This window comes from Prenolepis imparis, unplaced genomic scaffold (assembly GCF_030444845.1).
Source record: "Prenolepis imparis isolate NDT839.2.m4 unplaced genomic scaffold, iyPreImpa1.0 SCAF_10, whole genome shotgun sequence".
Lineage (NCBI taxonomy): Eukaryota > Metazoa > Arthropoda > Insecta > Hymenoptera > Formicidae > Prenolepis > Prenolepis imparis.
This window is the reverse complement of record NW_028141168.1, coordinates 3,799,175-3,811,049: the sequence shown is the minus strand read 5'-3', so window position 1 is coordinate 3,811,049 and position 11,875 is coordinate 3,799,175. Positions and strand designations below refer to the sequence as shown.

At 27.9% G+C, this 11,875-nt stretch overlaps 1 pseudogene; it reads right to left on the bottom strand.

Annotated features, from left to right (window-relative positions):
• Window positions 1-2,928: 2,928 nt before the first annotated feature.
• LOC145941459 (uncharacterized) lies at window positions 2,929-11,056 on the bottom strand (annotated as a pseudogene).
• Window positions 11,057-11,875: the final 819 nt, after the last annotated feature.

Sequence of the window (11,875 nt, the reverse complement as noted above, 5' to 3'; positions counted from 1 at the left end):
CGGGGTCCGAATTTTCGGACGTGTTGATGCGATAGGAACCTCTTGCTTCTGTCTTTCTCCTGCTGGTACGCAGGAGTAGCCGTAAAACTTGAAGCAATACTGGCCTGTTCCTCCAATTTATTTCTTACGCGCTCAACGACTCCTTCGACGAATGTCTCAGCAGCTATCTTACGCGCAGAACTTCTGCTAGATCTTCCCCCCTCTGACATAGCAGAGGTGCGAACGCTTGAGACAGAGCTAGCTCTGCTCAATGCTCGTCGGCCCTCCTCGCTCTCCATACAATCCCTCAGTATGACTGAGGGTTCACCACCCATACTAATGTTATTTTTATTGGTATTAAGTAAGGAATTGTTCAGACTCATTACTGGTTTCTTCCCACTCCCCGCAGCGGCTCGGTTACCCGGTGTACTTAACTTTAACCTTTTTTTTTTTTTTTTTTTTTTTATTCGTAGTGGAAATCCTCATGGATACCCCCAGCCTCCTGGTAGAGGACGGGTGGTTATGTGGGATTCCTTGCCCCCCTTGGCCGATCCACGAATGGATCGGTCAGGGGGCGCAAGACCTACCCACTAAAACCACTACGGATACCTTCTCGGGCGTTAATGGGGGACGGCCAGGATGCTGGAATCCCATGCCGTCTGGCCGCCCCCCCGCCTAATCCCTCCTGAGGAAAGTGCCGCAGAAGGCGACACCTTCCCCCCCGCAAGTGCGGGTATTCGCGGTTGCGGTGCAGGGCGGTATCTACCCCACGCCGCGCCCTCCCATAAGTTTGGGGGGCGGGGTCACGGCTCGAGTGTGCCCGCCCGAGCCGCCACCCCCCGCCCCCCCGGTTGGGGTTCCCCCTGGCACCCAGGAGGGTGGCCAGGTTCGACCGTCAACCGAGGGGGCCCTCTCAGGGAAATCACCCCCGGGGGGGTAACTTCCCTCGCGGAGGTTGCTCCCTCCAGCCGAGAACGCCCGACCCTGGGCGTCTTTCTCGGCGGAAGGGCGACAAGCCTCCGCTCCCTCGCAGGGGGGGACCGCGTGCAATGGGGATCAAGCCGAAGCTTGGACCCCCCGCGGCCCCCCCCACTGCCGGGTGTCGCGGCTCCCCCCCTTCCCTTAAAGGGGTTCGGGGTTCGGCCATCGGCACCCGGCGACTTAACTTTAACCTAATCTAACTCAACCTAACTTAATTTAACTTAATCTGTCGTGATACAACTTAAAGGAGAGGCTGATTAAATTAAATCGTTTAATAAAAAAAAAAACTCATTGCTCGATCAAATTGTTTCTTTTAACTTTTGATTGTTTTTATTTATTTAGTACATTTTACTATTTTATTATTTTACCAAATATTACATTGTATTTTTGTCTGAGTGATAAGATTCACCAGATTAATAACTGTATTGTGCTTAATTATTGTCTTTAATTAATAAATTTATGCATTATTAATTAATATCTTATTTCCTACATTTTTTACTTTATATTTAACTTACATTTAATATTGTTTTTTTATACTTATACTAAATTGTAAGCTTATATTTATTATTATATGTCAACATTTTTAACATAGTATTTTATTCTTCTATATCATTTTTATAAAATGCCAAGACGTAGAATTCAACGCACTGCAGAAGAAGAAGAAGAATTTCAACAACGATGTCGTGAAAAAAGAAATGAGAATCAACGACGTCGTCGTCAAATTGAAAAAGAAATAAATACAATAAAAACAAATAATTTTAGAAATCATATAATAGAATTAAATAATGAAGTTGAGGAAGAACACATTGCAGCCTCTTCTAATGATAATTATGGTATAGAATTTAGAAATCAAAACGTTGAAAATTTTTTAAATATTGTAACAAGAAAACAACGACGGGCGGAAAAGCAAATCAATTACAGATCAAGAAAAAGACAACAGCCTCTTATAAATATTAATAGTACAAATGCATTAAAAAACGTTATTGAATATTATATAGGTTCTATGGATGTGATTTGTATTCATTGTAATGCTAAACATTTTGCAGCTGAAAAAATTCATAACAAAGGTAATTCATTTCATGATTGTTGTAATCATGGTGCTGTGTATTTAGAAACTTTGCCTCAACTTCCACAATTTCTACGTAGTTTATTCGACGGTAGTCATGCAAAATCAAATAATTTTTTCCAACATATTCGTAGTTGTAATAGTTCATTTTCATTCGCATCATTTAACGCTAATTTGGTTAATTTTGAAAACTGGAGACCAGGTCCATATTGCTTCAAAATACATGGGCAGATTTATTATTAGATTAATACAGCATTGTATGCTGGTCAAAATGAAAATCCGACTTATGGTCAGCTTTTTATTGTAGATTCTAATGAAGCAATAAATTATCGTCTTAATGAAAATTCACATTTAGATTCTGAAATCGTAGAAAATCTTGAATATATAATGCGAGAATTGAATATATTTGCTCGCTCTTATCTAATGATGAGTGAAGAATTAAAAAATCAACAACAATTAGAGACAGAATCTGAAGAATCGTTTTCAGAATTACAATTATTATTTACGTTAAGATCAGGCATGGATCGACGCCGATTTAATTTTCAAAGAACTAATGAAGTTGCTGCTGTTTTTCGTACAACTGCTGATGGAGAAATTCCAGAATCATACGTAACAATACGTAATAGAAATACTAAAACTTTGCAAAATGTTAGTAGTATGGATCCAAATGTTGAACCATGGATATATCCATTATTTTATCCGTATAGTACTCAAGGATGGCATTGTCATTTAACAAAATTAAATAGTAATAAACGAATAACTCGGGGACAGTATATTAAATATCGTATGGCTATTCGTGATGAATTTAATGTTTTTTTATCAGGACGTCGTCTATTTCAACAGTGGCTTGTAGATAGTTATGTAAAAATAGAAAAAGATAGAATTAATTATTGCAAAAATCATCAAAAAGAATTACGTTCTGAAACATATCAAGGTTTAAGAGATTATGTTCAAACTATGGCAAATAATTTAAATGGCCGTATTGGTAAAATGGTTATACTTCCTTCCACGTTTATTGGATCGCCGCGTAATATGTTACAAAATTATCAAGATGCCATGGCAATTGTTAGTAAATTTGGTAAACCAGACCTTTTTATTACTATGACTTGCAATCCAAAATGGCGTGAAATTGAGGAAAATCTCTTGCCTGGTCAACAAGCTTCTGATAGACCTGACATTTGTGCTCGTGTATTTAATATTAAAAAAGATTATTTAATTGATTTAATAGTTAAGCAAAAACTTTTTGGTGATGTAGCAGCGTTTGCAAATTAGCAAAATTTTGAACGTCCTGGTGGATATATAGTTGATAATCGTTATGTTGTTCCATATTGTCCTATTTTATCAATTATTTTTAATTGTATAATAAACAATTATATTTAATTGTCATATTAATGTTGAGATAGTTTCAAGTATCAAATCAGTTAAATATTTATATAAATATATTTATAAAGGACATGATGTTGCTGCTATAACCATTGAGCCAATAACAGAAAATATAATTATTGATCATGATGAGATACATAATTATATCGAAACTCGTTATGTCGGACCTGTAGAAGCCAGTTGGCGAATTCTTGGTAAAAAATTACAGGATAAAAGTCATGCTATAATGCGTTTACCAGTTCATCTTCCGAATGAACAAACTGTTATAATTGAAAATGAATGTATTAATGACGCAATGACTTCTGCTTTAAATCAAGTTACAATGTTAATAGATTATTTCTCATTGAACTCACGTGATGAAGAAACAAGACAATATTTATATATTGAAATTCCACGTAATTATACATTTAAAAAAGAGAAAATTAATGGCAGAAATGTATCGCGTTGGATTAAACGCAAAAACTATTTTAATTGTATAGGACGAATGTATTCCGTTAGCCCATCACAAACAGAATTATATCATTTACGATTATTGTTACTCACAGTAAAGGGAGCTACAAGTTTTAATGATTTAAGAACTGTAAATGGAGAATTTTGTCCATCCATTTTCAGCGGCATGTTTGGCGTTAGGTTTAATCGAAGATGATGATGAATGGAAACGAGCTATGAATGAAGCTGTTGGATGGATGATGCCAAGACAACTTCGTAGATTATTTGTACGTATATTATTACATTGTCAGCCGCAACATCCTGAAGAGTTGTGGGAAAATTTTAAAGTAGCAATGTCTGAGGATTACGTTCGACAATTTGGTATATTACAAGGACAAAATAAAGCCTATGCGCAAATTAATAGTATACTACGTACTGAAGATAAAAGTCTTGCTGATTTCCCACAAATGGAACAATTAATAGAAAATAATGAAGAGGAGAATTATATAATACTTGAAGAAGCTATGGAAATAGGTACTAAACAATATAAACAATTAAATGAAAAGCAAAAAGAGATAGTCGATATTTTATTAGATAGATTAAACAATGATAACAATCATAATAATTGTTTTTATATTGATGGTCCGGGTGGATGGTCCGGGTGGAACTTTTGCCTATAAAAGTACATGCTACTCGAAGTGAAATTGTTAATCTTTCTATTAAATTTAGTTCTATTTGGAAACATTTCGTAAAATTTTCTTTAACACAAAATATGCGAGTTCTCCCAGAAGAAATTGAATTTGCAAAGTTTTTATTAGATATGGGAGATGGTATATTAAATGATTTCATAGATAACATACAGATTCCTGAATGTTGTGTAACACTTATTAATGCAGATATTGTGGAAGATATATATGGTGAATTAATACGAAAAAAGGAATTTGTCAAAGTAACTAAATGTGCGATACTTTCTGCAAGAAATGTTGATGTAGATGACCTTGGTGAAGCTTTATTACCAAAATATTTAAATAGTTTATCTCCATCATTTCTTCCTCCCCATGAATTGCGTTTAAGACCAAATTGTATTGTTATGTTGATTAGAAATCTTAGTATCAATGAAGGTCTTTGCAATGGAACAAGATTAATGGTTATAGAGCTTGCAGATCATTTATTAAAGTGTAAAATTATAACAGGCGACAAAGCAGGAGACGTATTTTTAAATCGTATAACATTATATTGCGAAAATATATATCCCTTTACTTTTTCTAGAAGACAATTTCCGATAAAATTAGCTTTTGTTATGACAATTAACAAATCTCAAGGACAAACATTTGATAAAATTGGTCTAGATCTTCGTAAAGATGTTTTTAATCATGGACAACTTTATGTTGCCTTTTCGCGAGTTCGTTCTTGGAAAGCATTAAAAGTTTATCTTGGTAATCAACGGAATAATAGATACGTAAAAAATTATGTCTATAAAGAAATATATATTTAACTTTTTGTTTTTTAAATTTAATAACAAATAATGATTTATGTTAAAGTAATAGTAACAGTAGAAATAATAATTTAATTTATTATGGAAATAAAATTCTTTTTTTTTTAAATACAAACATAAAAAATTTATACATTTATATTTTTAAGCAAAAAAGATAAGTAATGTAAATGAATAATAATATTAGCAATTTTGTGTTATTTATTACTTCCAATTTTATGATGTTCATTTTATTAAATTAATATTTATATGTAATATTAAAAATGATTATAATATATTATATTTATAAATTATTATTATTTTTATTATTATTATTATTAATGTACTAAATATATTTAATAATAATATAATTTAAATAGTTTAATTTTATAGTAATATATTATTGAAATTATATTATTAATTATTATTATTTTAACATTGATTTATTACTAAATTAATATTGCCTACCATATATTAAAATAGAAAGAATAAAACAAGGTACAAATAATTAACAATAATTAATTTTATTTATAATAATAATTTTAAATTATTTATAATTATAAATTAAATAATTAATAAAATTAGGTAAACAGAAAACTATTTTTAAACATAAAAACCAATTTTTAAAATAATTTATAATAATTTATAATTTTATAACAATAATTTTTATAAACGTTTTTGAATAAAAATTATATGGAGTTTCTTTTGCTTCGATCCTGCAAAAAACGAAATAATATAAATTTATAAAATATAAATATACATAACGCGTATATGTGTTTTTCAGTTTGTGTGATGTATTTGTGTATATGCGCATGCGCGTGTGCATAAATTAATTAGAAACCCATGAAATTATAACGTCAGAAGCGATAAATTATAACTTTTTTTTGGGAAATATATCAAAATAATTTTTAAAAAGAATTATTTGATAATATAACTATATTTATAATATACATTATACAGGGTGTCCCATTTTAAGAAAACGCACCTCGATAATTCTTCAACGAACCATTTTCAGCAAAAATGTTTCAGACAAAAGTTGTATGGTTTCAATAGGGACATAAGATGGTGCCATTGATTTGACCTTGAAAAGTCATTTGAAGGTCACGTAAAGGTCAACTTCAATTTCTTAAACGGAACCATCTATTTTTCATTGTATATTCTTATAGCTTATCTCGAGAGCTTTCCAAAACCCTATAATAAAGTACTTTTTCATGGAGTACTCTTTGAGTTATAAAGGTTTGAAGCTAACAATTTTATACCAAAATGTAAAATATCTTGTAAAATATTCAGTTTTCAAGGTCAAATCAATAGCACCATATTATGTCACCCTCGAAACCATACAACTTTTGTCTAAAACATTTTTGCTGAAAATGCTTCGTTGAAAAATTATCGAAGTACGTTTTTTTAAATGGGACACCCTGAATGTATATATATATATATATATATATATATATATAACTACATCATATGTACATAATATAATAAAATCTAACAAAATCTCAATTATTAATTCGTAAATTAAATAGCTAAATAAATTATGCTCAATTATCGAAAGTTCTATTTTCGTTTAAAATGTAGATGAGTTATACAGATGTTTATTAATAAATAATAATTAAACGTAAGTAATCGTTTTTTTAAAAACTTTATTTTGATGTATTTCTCAATAAAAAAATCATATGGTATTTCGTTTTTGACATTATAATTTATTATCAATAAAAGACCAGAAACCTTAAAAAAATTATCATAAAAAAAATCAAAAAATGATTTTTAAAAGATCTGTTAATTCTCAGGATAGTAATTTAAAAAAAGAATTAAAATATTTTTTATATATAATTGGAATTATTTTTTTTGTATTATAATTACATTAAATTAACTATAGTATGTCTTTTTTTAAAGAAACGATTTCTAAAGAACAAAAAAATCAAAATGATGTTAATTTGACATCATATTAATTAAATTTAGATACAAAGTTGGTGAAAACGACATCAAAATATCATTTCAACGTTTTTGTTCTTCCTATTTTAGTATTACGTTTATAAAATTATGTATCATTATAAATTAAGAATAAATAAGGTTTTTCACACAATAATTGTGTAATAATTATACCTGATCAGATGAGTCTTCAATTTTTCTTTTTTTTAATATTTGTGTGCCTTTTAAAACTGCTAACAGTGGCATATGTCCATCAATTTTTTTTACATCTTTTAAATCAGCTACAACTAAATATGGTGGCATAACTATAAAATTATAAAAATATTTATTAAATATTAAAAAATTATATATACATATATGTGTATACATATATATATATATATATATATGTGTGTATATATATAATATTATTTTGATATAAAGGGATTATGTGATTATTTTTTTTGTAAATGGAATTGTAAAGAAAATTTTAATGAGACCTAAAAGGTTTGTATGGTTATCAACCAAACGATTAATTTATTTAGACAGGTTATTCTTTTTATTGATAATTTGTATATACAAAATAACACGACTTCACCATTAGAATTGAATAAAGGAATATAAGTGAATCTTCAGATATCAGTTTAGAAACTTAGTAAAATTAAAAAGGGTGCCTGAAATTTTCGTAAATATGTGTGTTATATGTACATATACATATATGTAAGCACGACATATGAATGATTTATATATGACTTTATCTGTATAGTATGTACAAGTAAAGAGAGAGAGAGAGAGAGAGAGAGAGAGAGAGAGAGAGAGAGAGAGAGAAATTATTTAATATTATTATTAGTGTAATTATTTAAATATATTATTAATTATTTAAAATTCTTATTATTAGTTATTGATTTAATAATTAAAAATAAGTATAACAATATATAATAAATGTTTTACTTGTTGATTGCATAATCCCGATTACTTCAATATGATCCTCTTTTTTAATGTCATATTCAATGTAATCTTCGTCTGTAAAATTCATAATGTGTATTTCTAATTTATACACACCATCTGTTATAGCACCACATCCAATAATTTTATTTAATTTATCTATCGTTTTTTGAAAATTTGTTTTTACATATCCTTTTAAGACTGTAAAATATACAATTAAATAGAAAAAATAGAATAAAATTAAATTTTATTATTTATAATATAATTATAATAAAGTTTTAAAAACATTTTTATATTTCTTAGCTGACGTTGTCAAGATCAGGGCAAGATCATTTTAAATTTTTTAAAAGAAACCATATTTTTTAAAAATATATACAATAAATTAATTTTTTTCTGCAATATTTGTATAAAAAAATTATAATGGTAGGATGAAAAAATAAACAGTTTACAAGATATTTTATACTATAATTTGAAATAATATTACATAAATTATGAAATATCTCATAAAATAATTATTTACCGATGATCTTACTTTAATATCTTTATACACAAAATAATGAAAGAAATTAATTAATATAAAGAAAACACGTTGTTTTTGTTTTAAAAAAGTATGTAATTTGCAATTAATAGCTATATAGATTTTAGAAAAACAGCAATATATAACAGCTATATATTTTGTAGAAAAACAATTAATAATATATAAAATAATATATAAAAGATAAGATAAAAAATTAACTTATTCCAAATTGTATAGTAAAAATGATAAAAAAATTATTAAAAATATAATGAAAGAATACTTACTAATACGATTTGTAGTATTTAATACATCACAAAATTCGACTGATTCAGGTAGTGTATCTAAAGAACTAATTGGATCAAATATTCCCATATTTGATACGATTGTATTAAACTTTACTAATAATTTATATGGCACGTTGCCATTATTAAATTGTGCCAGGCGGACGCACTTGCACACCGTCCAAATGAATAATCTGTTATATTATTATTATTATTATTATTATTATCATCATCATCATCATTATTATTATTATTATTTTTATTATATTATTATTATTATTTAATTATTTATTTATGTATTCTAATTTATTCTTTTATAATATTTTTCTTATTGAGAATTTAGAAAACATTGTAAAATTAAATATTTAAAGCCCGATTGTATCAACGTTACTTTGGGTTTAAGCAAGACTTAAATATGTAATATCTTTATTTATTTAAAAAGAAGGCTAAAGATAGATACATATTCAAGTCTCACTTAAAGCTAAAATAACATTGGTGCAATTGAGTCTAAGAAATTTCATATTACAAAATTAATACGCAAAAATTAACTTTTAAAAGAAAATTAAGAAAGATATCAACTTCATTATTTTAATTAAAAAATAGTGTTGATTTTTTATAACTTTATGAGTTTATTTTATGAACAATTATATAATTATATTAATTATATTAGCTAAAATTTTGCTAATGTAACTAATGTTTTTTTTCGTAAATAAGAAAAATAGTAAAAAATACTCACATGATTTACAGTTATATGATGTTGAATATAATCAATGTCATCATTCCATGAAACAATTTGAATTCTTTTCCCTCTCCCATTATTTAAATAAAACTTAAAAAATTTATATTGTTGCTTTGTGCCTACATATCGTGGAGATTCTATGCCATCCACGTAGCCAATAATTTCGCTATTAATAAAAACATATTGATAACATATTGATTCGTACATTGGGTCCAAAAAAATTGGAACAAATAATAATCGTTTTAAATGACAAACTAATTAAAAAATAAAAGATCGGGTTTCAAAATATGGGTATACGTTTTCGAAATGGTCCTCAGATTGATAATAAAAAATATTGAAATATGAAGTGTCAATACCTAACATATTGATTCCTACATTGGGTCCTAAAATTTGAAAAAATTAATTTTCGCTTTAAATGACTGAAAATAATTAAAAAATGAAAGAGCGAGTTTAAAAATATGGAAATACGTCCTCGAAATGGTCCTCAGATTGATATTAGAAAATATTGAAATATGAAGTGTCAATACCTAACATATTGATTCGTACATTGGGTCCTAAAATTTGGAAGAATTAATAATCGCTCTAAATGATTGAAATTTATTAAAAAATGAAAGAGCAGGCTTCAAAATATGGGAATACGTCCTTAAAATGGTCCTCAGATTGATAAAAAGAAATATTGAAATATGACGTGTCCATACCTAACATATTAATTCGTACATTGGGTCCTAAAATTTTGAAAAATTAATTATCCACCTTAAATGACTGAAACTAATTAAAAAATGAAAGAGCGGGCTTCAAAATATGGCAATACGTCCTTAAAATGGTCCTCCGATTGATAATAAAAAATATTGAAATATGACGTGTCAATACCTAAATATTGATTCGTACATTGGGTCCAAAAATTGGGGAAAAAAATTATCACTTTAAATGACTGAAACTAATTAAAAAATGAAAAAGCGGGCTTCAAAATATGGGAATACGTCCTTAAAATGGTCCTCAGATTGATAATAAAAAATATTGAAATATGACGTGTCAATACCTAACATATTGATATCTACATTGGGTCCTAAAATTTGAAAAAATTAATTTTCGCTTTAAATGACTGAAACTAATTAAAAAATGAAACAGCGGGCTTGAAAATATAATACGTTTTCGAAATGGTCCTCAATTTGATAATAAAAAATATTGAAATATGACGTGTCAATAAAAACTAAAAAATAACAATATAAGAAATTAAATATTAATTATTTTAAAAATACAAATTAATTTACAATTTTTTTCTTTTTCATACTTACAAAGTCGAATCATACATTTGAACGTTCTCCAAAATTTCATTTGTTGTTAATAATTCCATTACGTTTATATTATTTAAGTCTATCAATTTATCTACATTTTGAGATACTGCTGCTTGCAGAAATGTCCATCTATATTTTATTTTTAAAATATAAGATAATTAATAATTATGAGAAGTACATGACATACAATATATACATGTATTATACAATAGAATAAAAAATATTATGCAAATTATTTTATTATGCAAATTATTTATCTGATCTTTTATACACTATAAATTATCAATTGCTTTTCGAATAATTTATTAATGTCACAATTTAACTGTATGAAATATTGCTGAATTTTATTTTAATCAGATATCGAAAATAAAAAATAAAATAATTTACTAAAATTATTCATATTTTAATAAAATAAATGCTTTAAACACAGTATAAACAGACACACACCAAACATTAGTAGGTTAACAAAATATTAAATTATTAAAATTTTTATCAAATTGTGATACAACAGAAGAAATTTAAACACGATATAATAAGAGAAAATAAAAGGAAGAAAAAGTAACGAGAGAGAGAAAAAGGAAAAAAGTGAAATGAAAAAGAAATAGAAGAAAGAAGAGAGAATAAAAAGGAAAGTAATGAAAAGAGAGAGAGAGAGAGAGAAAGAGAGGGAGGGGGGAGGGAGAGAGAGAGAGAGAGAGAATAAAAGGGAGAAAAAGTAATGAAAAAGAGAAAAAGAGGGAGACAGAGAGAATAAAAGGGAGAAAAAGTAATGAAAGAGAGAAAGAGAGGGAGACAGAGAGAATAAAAGGAAGAAAAAGTAATGAAAGAGAGAGAGAGAGAGAGAGAGAGAGAGAGAGAGAGAGAGAGAGAGAGAGAGA